At 44.3% G+C, this 12,030-nt stretch overlaps 1 protein-coding gene across 7 annotated transcripts in view; it reads left to right on the forward strand.

The window, feature by feature from the left end:
- Positions 1-12,030, forward strand: part of LOC121591716 (zwei Ig domain protein zig-8) — a 207,823-nt gene that overhangs the window by 81,842 nt on the left and 113,951 nt on the right. The gene's annotated exons all lie outside the window — the stretch shown is intronic.

The following is a 12,030-nucleotide window of genomic DNA, read 5'->3' on the forward strand; positions in this document are numbered from 1 at the left end:
CTCACTGAACAATACGTAATATTCGTAATATAAAAAAAACTCTTCTTCGTGTAAAACAAGACAAGTTATTTTTACCCTATACGTACCATAAAATTGTCACTACATAATACTTCACCGTTTCCTTTACCAATAAAGGACAAAAAACGCCTTTTTTTAAACGCAAGAAAAATATGCTTGTAAGCTCCTTTTTGCCAATGCCATTCATCATAACGATCGGTAGGAGTTTTTTTTCATCCCCTCCCAAACGTAAACCTCCCACTCATTGCTCCAAAGACGCACACCCACAAACTCCACTGAGCAGTGCCAGTAGCCATGGCAGCAATCTAACCATCCCTTGCAACATACGATAAAAGGTGTTTTTCCAATCGAAAGGTGATTAGAATGAAGAGTAATGGGAGAGGATAAAAATATCAATGGTCTACTACATCGAGAAACATGGGGAAGCGCGGGGGGGGGAGAGGGATGGGGAGTGAGTTGACCAAGTTGCCTGTGCCAAAGACCGGTTCCGAGAAAAGCCAAATAGTCACCAGGTGGGTAGCAGCGCACGGAGCGAGCGTATTTCTTTTCCACGCTCATCACGGGTGTACCGTTTTTTTTTTATTCTGCTTTCGCAAAAACGAAAGAAAAAAAAACCCATGACATTATGCCACCACACAATGGAACATCATTTGATGAGCTAAGAGATGCTCGTTCGATCGAAACGACACACGGTACCGGGAAATTGTTGTGGCTGGAACGAATTTTCTTTGGCAGGCATGTAGGAGCGAGCAAAAAAAACGGAATGGCAGGACAGGTATGAAGAACGGCGAGGGCTTTCCACACGACACCTGAAGAGGAGCGTACGTACACTTTTTCGTGGTCTGGTATAATGATGCTGAACCGTGGGACGAATGGATTTAGCGGCAAGCATAAGACCGTAGAAAATGGGTAAGAACAGCACGTTCCTTAAGCCCGTGTGGTTAAACTGCGTCCTTGGCAGGGGTTTCCGAATCCTTGCTTTCCGTAGATCGATGCCGTCATTTTCTTTAACCCAGCTTTAACCTACATGTAAAAAATGTAACAATAAACACTGTAGTAATTGATAGAAGCTTTATTTTATCCTAACTGGTATGTGAGATAAGAGTGTCTGAAATACCGTTCTGCTCTTAAAAGATACAATTTATTGAAGTAAGCAGTTCGTGAATGTGGGAACTTGTAAGTTTTGTGATTCAACGTTTCCTTTCTAATGTTGCCTCATATTTGATTTGAAAAAATTATCGCATGAAGAATTTTTTAGTCAATTTGATAGTAAAGTGTTGTAACATGTTAGTTTAAAGACTTATTTCATATCATATTTGCTGCTTAATGATGAATGCCTGATGTTACATTGATCTCCCAATACAATTTTGTTGCTCCAATTTAGAAATTGAAATTGTATGAAATTTTAGATGCGTACACCATTATCTACAAGTCAATACCATTACTAATTGAAAAACAAAAACGTACTTTCATCTTTCTCGTCGAATTATAGATTCGATATAAGATATAGGAGTGTGGTCATCCTAGCTATACACGCTAACATCGATCAGTTTTAATGAGCATTGTTCGTATCATGACTTCGGATAATACATCCCTATTACACGCTTATTACTTATGACGGAACTGAGTGGCACGAGATATGACGCACATCTGCTTTCGTAGAAACTTTGCTCGAGCATTATTCAAGTTTTCTTTACTGTTGTTACATCAATAAATGAAATCTCAACCGTTTGGAGCGATATTTTCAATCTTAATACATCTATTATCCATTTTCAAACAGTAAAACAAACTAAAACCAATTGTGAAACACCGGATGGCAGTACAAATAAGTCAGTTTGAGCCGGTTCGATGAAAGTTGTTATCAACATTCGAAGAATGTATGCCAAACGCGTACTTCACATATCAGTGTTAACGTTAACAAAAACAGATATTGGCAATAGAAAGACTTTTTTTTGCTAGAGCATCATTGCAGATCATTCAAGAAAATCTTGAACGCGCTTGGTGATATGAATTTCACAATGTGAAAGATAGCAATATTGCAATGTGCAACCCACCGTATTTCGAGTGATTCGGGAGAACCTAATTTATATTTTCGAGGAAATAGAATAACGTTCCGGCTCATCTCTTCAGAGTTCTCTAATGAATTGAACGGTAAATATTAAATTGTAGGGAAACTTTTCCATGCTATAGGGCTTTTTAATATGAAACACAGTGATTTGAAGAGAGAGAGAGAGAGAAAAAGAAGAGAGAGAGAGAGAGAGAGAGAGAGAGAGAGAGAGAGAGAGAGTATAGAAAGTTACAGAGATAAATTAAGTGCTACATACCTTGAGGGATGAGCAGCTAAATGAAATATGGTCATGACATTGCGCCTCCCCTTTCCCCCCAAGCTTGCTACTTGCTTCTGCACGCTGCCTTGCCGGGTGGTACAACCTTGTTTGTTATTTTGCAGTTATTTAATCATGTGAAGCTTATCTCCAACTTCAAACATAACAAATTGGGATGCTTACAAGAAAATACGAGTGTCACTTTACGTTTCTGCGAATTTCATCCAGTGCCAGACATCCAGGCAGGTGGGGCAAAGGCACGGGACCGGATCGTTCCGTACTTCATCATCATCACGTGCACCACTGCCACCGGCAAAGCGAGAGCGGGCGAGGGAGAGTATGTGTAGTCAGCAGGAAAGAAAAACACACACACCGGGCTCGGTGCTCAAATCTGCTTCTATTTTATTCATTACCTTGCCTTAATCACGACATAAAGTATCATCTGCGTGAGATGGGTGCCGAGTGCGCTACGGTGGCACGTTTGCCGCGGATCGGGAAAGTACACGGCCCGGCGGCATAGCACAATGGCGACTAACACGCTCCTGTATGGGCCGCGCCTGCAAGAAGCGAATGTGAAAAAGAAAGGTTCCGTTGTTTCTCGCGGCTTTTGACGGCAAATTTGATTAGCGTGTAGGGTTGTTGGGCTGTTTTGTGGGGACACGGGACGTCCGGAGACACCAGCTACGCGTACGCAGCAGCGGAAACATGTTTTCAGCGGCTTGGGTGCGGCCCAAGCTTGGCAAGGGTGTTCACGGGTGTCCCTGGGGCGGAAGAAAGTTTTTTTTTACGCTTTTCTTTATATTGCGTTCAACCACATCCGCAGGATGTAAAGAAATTTGCACAGTACTCGAAAGTTTTTTACACAAATGTTGAAGTGTTTTAACTGTGCGTTCTTTTTTTGTAAACTGTGAAGTCATCACTGCAGCTACATTCTTTTTAATGGTTTTTATATATTTATTTACTGATTTTTTGTTACTTTAGAAAAGGAAGCACAAGTTTTGGGGTATTTCGTTTTTTGACTATAAACATTTTATTCTATACAGTGGACCTATTCACCCCAATTAATAGACACACCTACACACAAATACACACAGTAGGATTTAATCCCATGTGCTTCTATAAAGATGCTAGAATCATGCCCAGTACAGTACGGCATCGTCTGGACGGCCTTCATCGCCAAAACTGCTGCAGTTGATTAAACCTGACAGCTCACCAATATTGGTTCACCCACCAAGCGGCTGAAGCGTTTTCCCTCTTTTATCCCTCATTTACCCCGTAACGAGAAGGTTGATGATCGGTTTGGCCGGTCCCAAGTCGCTATCCCCACCATATGCATCTTCACCAGCCAAAATACCGACAGAGCGACTTTATACTCTTTCCCTGTCTCGCACTCTGCATCTCAGTTTCCCGCCGCTTTTTCCTTTGCCCGTACTGAACTAACGACTTTCCGCGCGCTCTAAGGCTTCCCGCTGCTAGAACCCAATCGCGCGCGTAGACCTTCATCATATAAATTATCCTTCACCAGCACATACCAGTGGGGCAGGCAGGCAGACAGGAAGCTTTCCGTTGGGAGGCAGTAGCGTGAAGACTTAGCAAAGCACGTTTAGACTTGGCTTCTGTTGTTGCTGCTGTGTTGGTGATGGTTGAATAGAATCCCAGAGAGAGGTGAATGTTGCAACATTTTTTGTTCGTCTTATTTGTTGAAGAGGGGGAAAATAACCCACATTCCCTTACCCGAACTAAGGCTCGCCACCCTTGTTAAATGGGGATTGGCATAACGAACACGCGAAAGAGAGTTTTCAGCAAGATTGTTCTGACCGGGTAACTGACAGACGCCTCATCGACACACCCTATTGTTTATGTTGTGTATGCTCTCAGGGTAAGATGAGCAGCGAGAAGCTCAAACATTGCCACTCTTTGGTGAACTAATAGTCCAAAGTTTATTTAGACGAAATGAACCGAACTGAAGCTGACTGCTAGATTGAACGAGACAGTCAGAGTATTTCAGTGCCAAAAAGACTATCTGTCTGTTTGTGAAAATAGCACCTTCTATCAACCTTTACTTCATTACAAACAATCAATTTTAATGCTCAAAGACTCAAAATATTGATGTCAAGGAGATGAAATCGTTTCAACGATATCCCACTAATGGCGTTCCTGGAAAGGTTGTGACTTACATAGTTTGCTATTAACTTCCTGTGTTTCATGGAATGCTGCCCGTGACACTAAACGCATGCACATCTCGCCAATCAGGAATCTAGTTTTATTTTGCCTTCCGATTCCAATTAAACATCATCAATACGATGCCTGAAAGCATTGTGCGCAAATTCTTGGAATATCGCGCTAAATACATCAAACAGGTACGGCGAGCGTAAATTCTTCGAATCTTTTCCATTTCATGTCCCTGCTAATTGGATTCGAATGAAAGATAAGTGCACGTGCAGCGCTAAAATTAAATGCCCCTCTCTACCCACTTTTGGCACTAATCCATCCACTATCAGCCTAAGGGAATGTTTATCCATAATCTTGTCAGGCGGAGAGACGTTTCGGCGCCACCGCTCGGTAGCGGTAAATAAAACGACACACCACTTCCAGCTAATCCCAGCGAGCAGCGATGTGCTTATCGGGCTTCGTGCACTGCACCTAGCCAGTGTTTTGCGTTTGGCTTACACCAAAAACTCCCCATTGGATGCGTTTATCTAGTGAAGCTACTGCTGCACCATAGCAAGCCGGGCCCGTCAACGTTCCTTTACAGCTAATCCAGCTTAAGGTGACATTTAGTCCAACAAAACAGTTGACACAGAAACGGCGGCAGCAGCAGGGGCCAGAGGTTGATGACTGATGATCTCGTTTACATTTGTGTCAAATGCTGAAAAACAATGAGCTCCGTCCGTTCGATTAGGTTGATTCGCGCCGGCGAAGATGTGTGCTATACGATACATCAGCGCGTGCCCGGTGTAAGAATGGGCCTGATAGAGGCTAATCAGCGAATCGATTCGTGGTGATGAGCCGATGCTGATGATTTGTCAGGCGATAAGCCAATGGTGGGATATGTGGCGCCCCCGGAAGGCATGAAAGCGGAAGCGAATTACACGACTTCGGAGAAATGTTTTGTACGTTTCCAGCCGCCCTGGGCATGCTTGTGTGTGTTGTTATGTGTATGTGCGTGTATGTGCAATTTGATGTTATCTTCTTCTGAGTTCCGAGTTTTCTTCAAGGATAGGGCAGTGACATTTTCCAATCAAACCCTTTATGTCACTTCCCTGTACGGTCACAATGGTTCATTAGCGCAATGAATGGGATAACTTCCTGGAAATAATGTTTATTATGCTGCCTCGGGGGAGCGGTGGCATACCGGTTTGCACAATGCCGTATTGTTGATGCAGGAATGTGGCTACCGCGCAGCTAAAGTATCAATGTAATCAACTCAACATTCCTAGACCCTGGCAAAACAATGAGGCTTATCGAGATGCGTAAATACACGAATACTTGGACAACGTAATATTAGGAATTATATTGTTCTGTTTATTTTCGTTTGATTGCAATTATGATGGAGATTTATGCTAAAGCTAAAAACAAAAACCAAACAAACTGTTTATCATGACAAAAAGTCTAGTCAAAATATATTTTATAACAAGCAAACATCAGCTTGACGTCATATTTTGTTACGTGAACGTTCAACACTCGGAAGCTCAGCAAAAGTGTTCTGAAAAGATCAAACATATCCCTTCTCAAACAAAAACCAAAAACTTTTGATTTAAAATTCACGGTAAAACGTTGCAACGATTTCGTTAATCGCTGCAAAGCAGTAGCAGTAATCGCCCACCAGTCGAAACACTCTTGGGCCTAAATAGAGTCGCCTAAAAATAGCTCTTTGGTTAAAACCGACCCACACAGCATGCCAGTTGCGTTCAATACGGTGCTGATTTATGATATTTGATTTAGATGTTATTTTCGCTCTTTTTGTAACACAAATCTCTCTGCTGGGGTTCTGAAATCTAAGCAGCAAAATAACATCGGCTTCCTTCCTCTGAACCAGGGCGCTCCGGAGTCCACCAAGGCTTTAGACATTATTCAAAAGTCTGCAGTACGTCTCGCATGGGTTGTAAAATCAATATAGACTCTCAGCATGGAAGCTAGGCCAGTGGCTTGCTTTTGCCGGCGGCATTAGCTTCCTATTCGTTGGTTCAAAATTTCCCTTGAACACGGGGCAACCATCAAAGGGTAAGCTTAAAATAAATCTACGGTGAAACAAAAGACCAACAAATTGTTGTTCCGCTGAACAGGGCTTCGGCAGCGCAGGCTGGCAGGCACTCAGCAGTGGGCATCACAAAACCATTGGAGCAGTTTCAAACATTTACGCAATACTATAGCGAGCCGAAACAATATGGAACCATATATCACCCTAAGCTGGCCCTCGTTAGCCTGTGACAACTTGTGACAATCTTTATTTGTGCCCAGTTTTGAGTGCCTAATCCCATCCTCAGGAAAATGACAGCTTACGACAGCTTTCTGCGAGCAAATGCGGGGCGAAAGCAGCCCATAATAAGGCTAATCCCGGACATATCACTAAATATTGCCAAACTGTTCGACAGCCTGCCGGCGGGTTTCGCCGAATCCTCAGCGCCGTGAAAGCTTTCAATTTTATGCACACTGCTATGCTTCCATCGTAGGCGAAATGATCACATTCGAATGGCTTGAACTGTGTGCTCTAATAAACTTAATTTTCATTAAAACCCATCACACTGATTAGGGGGTAAAGTTTTCCGATTTTGGAAGAACGCTACCATTCCTTTGCTGCAATTAAAAGACCTAAAAGACCTGCGGTGACAGAGGCTAAGCTGAGTGCGTCTCAATATGTGCTACTGGCCTAGAAGCGCGTGCGATTATCGATCCTCATCAACCGTGCGAGCGCTAATAGGCAGAACGACAATAGTCAGGACGAAGCGTGAGCACAAAATCTTTGCAATTTGACGAAACAAGCCTTTAAGCGGGGGGTTTCCTCTAAAAATAACTTAGCTGACAGTGTGTGTGTGTAAGCTTCCTGCGGTCGTATCGCACTCCGAAATCTACCTATTTGCAATCTTTAACAATCAGCCCGAAAGCATGCTAGGAAAGAAATTACGGGGTTTGCGTACACGGTGGCTGAAATTGTGCCGCGGCGCCACACAATCGACATGTAAGAGCCGCCAGAGGGCTTCATATTTGGTGGGCTCATCCCACGGGCACAAAACCCGGGGCTGCTTCATTGCTGGCACGCAGCAATAATCGAAATCCTTTATCGTACACCATCGCCCAGTTTTTTTTTCTACCCAGCGTTGGCACTGTTGGCACACAATCGGAAAGACGATGCCATCGCGCAAAAAATCCGTTACCATAAAGTTTTATTTTTATTTTATTTCCCTCCCCAACTTGCTGTGCTTTGCTTTTCTCCTTTTTTTTTTTGGTAATATTTTCCCATACCTCTGCTTTGGCCGCCTTGGCCCTGCCAATCTTCTCCCTTTGTCACAGCGCCCACCCTTTTTATGCGTCCCAACAAGATGGAGAGATGAAGTGAGCTTTTCATGGCAGCACTTTCGTTTAATTTCGTTTTCGCCGAAATCGAACGCACACCCAACCAGCGCGGAGGGGGGGGGGGTTGGTTTGCAGCGATCGAAATGCGGGCTTAACAGGCAGCACTGAAGTCGAACCGACAGCAAAAAAAAGCTTTTCCTTCCCTTCTTTCACCCACCCTCGATGCACTCCGCAATGTACAACCCTGCATTGGTCCTGCTGCTGTGCAACCCTGACAGTCGGCTTGTCCCGACAAACGATAGCGGTGACATTCTACTCGTCGTTTGTGTTTTATTTTGCCCAGTCCCGGGTACTGCGGGGGAGGGGGCACAAATTCCATTTCCCCCCAGCCTGTTATCGGATCGGCCACAGCGAAACACAACCGAGCGAGAGAGATGAGAGAGACGGCAAACCGAACCAGGCACGGAATCAACCGGATCATCGGTTTGTGTGCGGCTGGCACGATAGCCGATCAGATTGTACGATTCGGAAACACTCGGTAACAATGATTCGTCGGCAGGTTTATGTTTGGAAATTGTGTCGTATCACCCAACCCTTTTGCTTTTGTGGCTCCCCGATCGGCAACCCCCGTCCCCGGATAGTGCCGGAAGAAATCGATTATTAATTGAAGGCAATAATAGGATAAGGTTGTGGCAATAGGGTGTAGTCTGTGATTTTCTCTCTTTTGTGTGCCGTACCGGATGACCGTAGGCAAGTAGGACAAATCCACTGGCTGAGCGATTTGTCAATAGCCTTTATGGGCATGTGTAAGCAGCACAAACTATCTTTTATTTGCGCTTTGGGCAGGAGGGCATTGTGTAAATATTTAAAAGATGTTGAGAGCTTGTATGTCAGGGAATTATTTGTTTAACGCTATGCAAATGGGCTTTTCGTGATTCTGAAGAAAATGTTAGTGAAAAATACGATATTTGGTACAATCGAATCTATAAGACTTTGACATATCGTACAGGGTTTCCCACGATTTTTTGGTCAGTTCCCATGATTTTTTGGAGCGTACCCACGATTTTTTGATCGTATTCCATAGATTTTTGGTTCGTTCCCATAATTTATTGGTATTTTCCGATCGGATTTCAATACAATTGGACCAAAAAATTCTGGGAAACGTTCAATAAATCGTGGGAACGCACCAAAGAAATACGGGAACCCACCAAAAATTGATGGGAATCAACCAATAAATCGTGGAAAACCATGTAAGTCTGGAATGCAATTCACTGTAACTCCAATATGCGATATCTGTATCCAGTTTAAAAATCTTCTTCCTGTTTAGTTTCCTGTTATATTGAACTCTTCACCCAATACTAGATGGAGCTATTCAGCATCTTAAAAGAAGTTTTTTTTCGTAAAATCCAGAAATCATCTCTTAAATTTCCGTAAAACTGTAACACAAATGCATAGTTCAAATCATCTGCTACATAAAACTCCACCTGTAATCGAATTAAGCATCAAACGTGAAGCGATAGACAGTGCTTTGATCTACGGGAAGAAGCCCTTTTGATGCGTTGATTCATAGCCGTACGGTCGCATCCAGTACGGGAGGTACAAACAAAACGGGGAGGCCCAAAATTACTGCGAAATACCAAGCGACAAGCTAACAAACTACGCTACGCAAACAATGAAACTACATCAGCAAATATGCTCACCGGCCGGGCGCACCTTCCTGGAACCGGGCTCTATTGGGGCCGTCGTTCACCGTCGATTTCCATTTTGCGTTATTCATCGCTTCCTAATAGTCGGTACAACCAACCTGTTACTTGTCAGTGTGAAGCCTTCCGAGAAATGGATTTTCAAAAACAACACAGGTTATTCTGGTCGCCCGATGGAAAGAATGTTCATACAGCAGATAATGGAGCAGGGCTAAGAATGTTATCCAGAAAGCCTTTTATGGTAGAAATTATATGGCCCAAAGTGCCACACGTTCTTCAAATGTGTGGAAAAGGTTTTTATATTTGAATTCCATTCCAAGAACGACGGGTCTAGTGTGTTCATGGAAAGAAACTGAAATTTATATTCGAAAGTATTGCGTTTCATGGAAGAGGATGAATAATTATCATGCATTTAAAGGGCGTTTTTTATGGATGACGCCTTTCCGGATGTTATTGAATGTAGTGAATGAAGCAATGGAACGAAGAATTTTATTGAATATTGTTATTCGTCATATTTGGATTGCCATCATCCACCACCACGTTTCATATCATCCAGCAATCAAGGTGACTGTCATGGTTGTCATTTTCACGCGTAATAATGTGCCGAGCTGTAGCAGCTTTGATTTATTTATGCGATAGTAATCTGTCACGTTCGATGACTTACCTGCCATCATTTGGTACGGGTTTCAGTAATCTCTCACCCTTTCTTTGCCGCTTGTGTTGAGCACCTTCGCATCAAACGTACGATCGCTCACTAGCCGGAGGCCAACCGTACTCGCCCACAAAGTAATGGACCGGTCTTCTCTTAAGATTGTTATTTACCTTCAGCCAGAATGCGTAGGTGACATTTCAATCCGTGCGTTGCGTTACCGTCCATTGCGTCCGGTGAGTGACGCACTCATCATGGTCGGGCAGATTAGCGTGGTACCAGCGTTTCGTTTTGTTTAGCAAAAACGCACCGGACTGACCTGGACCGTTGCCCACCGTCAGCAGTGATTCATCATAGCCGAACGTTTGGCAGCCACCGGTTGCCGGTTGGAGTGGAGCGCGCAAACCATATCACCTACACGTACAACCGCGCCCGCTCGTGCCGACTCCCATCCGGTGCTCTGTTCACATAAGAAAATTTGCTGATGAAAGATAAAGATTTGCCCCAATTCGCTCTCCTCCCCCTCCCCACGAGTGTACACAGTTGTGCACACGTACAGGAGAGTGTATCATCTTTCTGCTAACGTTATTATAAAAGCCCAACGGGGCACAAAAGCACCCAGCCGCAATGAACCGAATGCCTCGGGAGCAAATGCTTTGGCTGGGTGTGTTTCTTTTCGTTCTTCTATTTTCATTCGTGGAAGTACATTACAATGGCGTCGGAGAAAGTTGGTCGGGGAAAGGAAAACCCATACAGACTCATCAGACAAACGACACGGGCCGGGCGGATCGCTGGCACACGTCGTTCCCCAATGAATAGAGCTCGGTTTCCGTTCAAGTGTGTCCTACCGGTTGCGTCCATCCATGTACACACACACACACACACATACACACACACATACTGCTAGGATGATACTGATTGCTTGGGTGTTGATAAAAATAAACAAATAAATTGAAAACAGCGACCAAAGAATGGAAGAAAGTTTACCAGTTACACACCACTGCCCAGGTCTGCCCTTCGCTCTGCAAACGCAGCACTCCCAGGACGGGAGCAGTGCCAGGACAGTGTGTGCCGAGCGTTTCTCCGATCGGACGTGCTACCGATACTCTCAACCGACCCCTCCCCGTCGGGGCCTTGATTTGCTTGCCTCGCTCTGTCGGGCGGGAGTGGAGATGCCAAAAACAACATGAAATAAAGTAAACTTCCTCTAAAAACCCCGCACCGATCAAGTTACAGCATGATGATCCGCAGCAGCTGGGGAACGGACAAACGGAAACATGGACAGAGGAAAGGGGGGGGGAGAAGAGGGGGCGTGGGTACCACGCTTGGACATGCACGCGAACGCTCCAGTGGACTCGGGGAAGTCTCCGAGAGCGCTCGCAGTACAAAGAAAACGTAACGTTGCGCTGGGAATTGGATTTCCAACTTCGCTCCATTCTCCCAGGAGTGATGTGTTGACACACAAAACGGAAAGCGGAAAATAAAAATAAATGTGAAAAACGTTCCACCAGTATGCATGGGAATGTAGCTCTGTGTGTGCGTGTGTGTAGGTGTGTACATTATTCTAGCAATTTTTGTTGTACGTTGCTTGTTTGCTCCACGGCAATCTCTCTAGTGCATGATGGATTCACCATTCGTCAAGAGCTGAAGCTTAGAAAAAAAAAACAACGCCATCTTCGCTTCGGTGGGCTTTTCAATCTTGGAGTGGAAAGTTTTGCACGTGCTCACGCGGTGATAGCTTAGGGGTAAAGGTAGCGCGTAAATGGTAGAAATGCCATTAACCGCCGCAAGGATCGGCGGACGATCAATAACCGTCCGAACC

The sequence above is a fragment of the Anopheles merus genome, chromosome 2L (assembly GCF_017562075.2).
Source record: "Anopheles merus strain MAF chromosome 2L, AmerM5.1, whole genome shotgun sequence".
NCBI classification, from domain to species: Eukaryota; Metazoa; Arthropoda; class Insecta; order Diptera; family Culicidae; genus Anopheles; species Anopheles merus.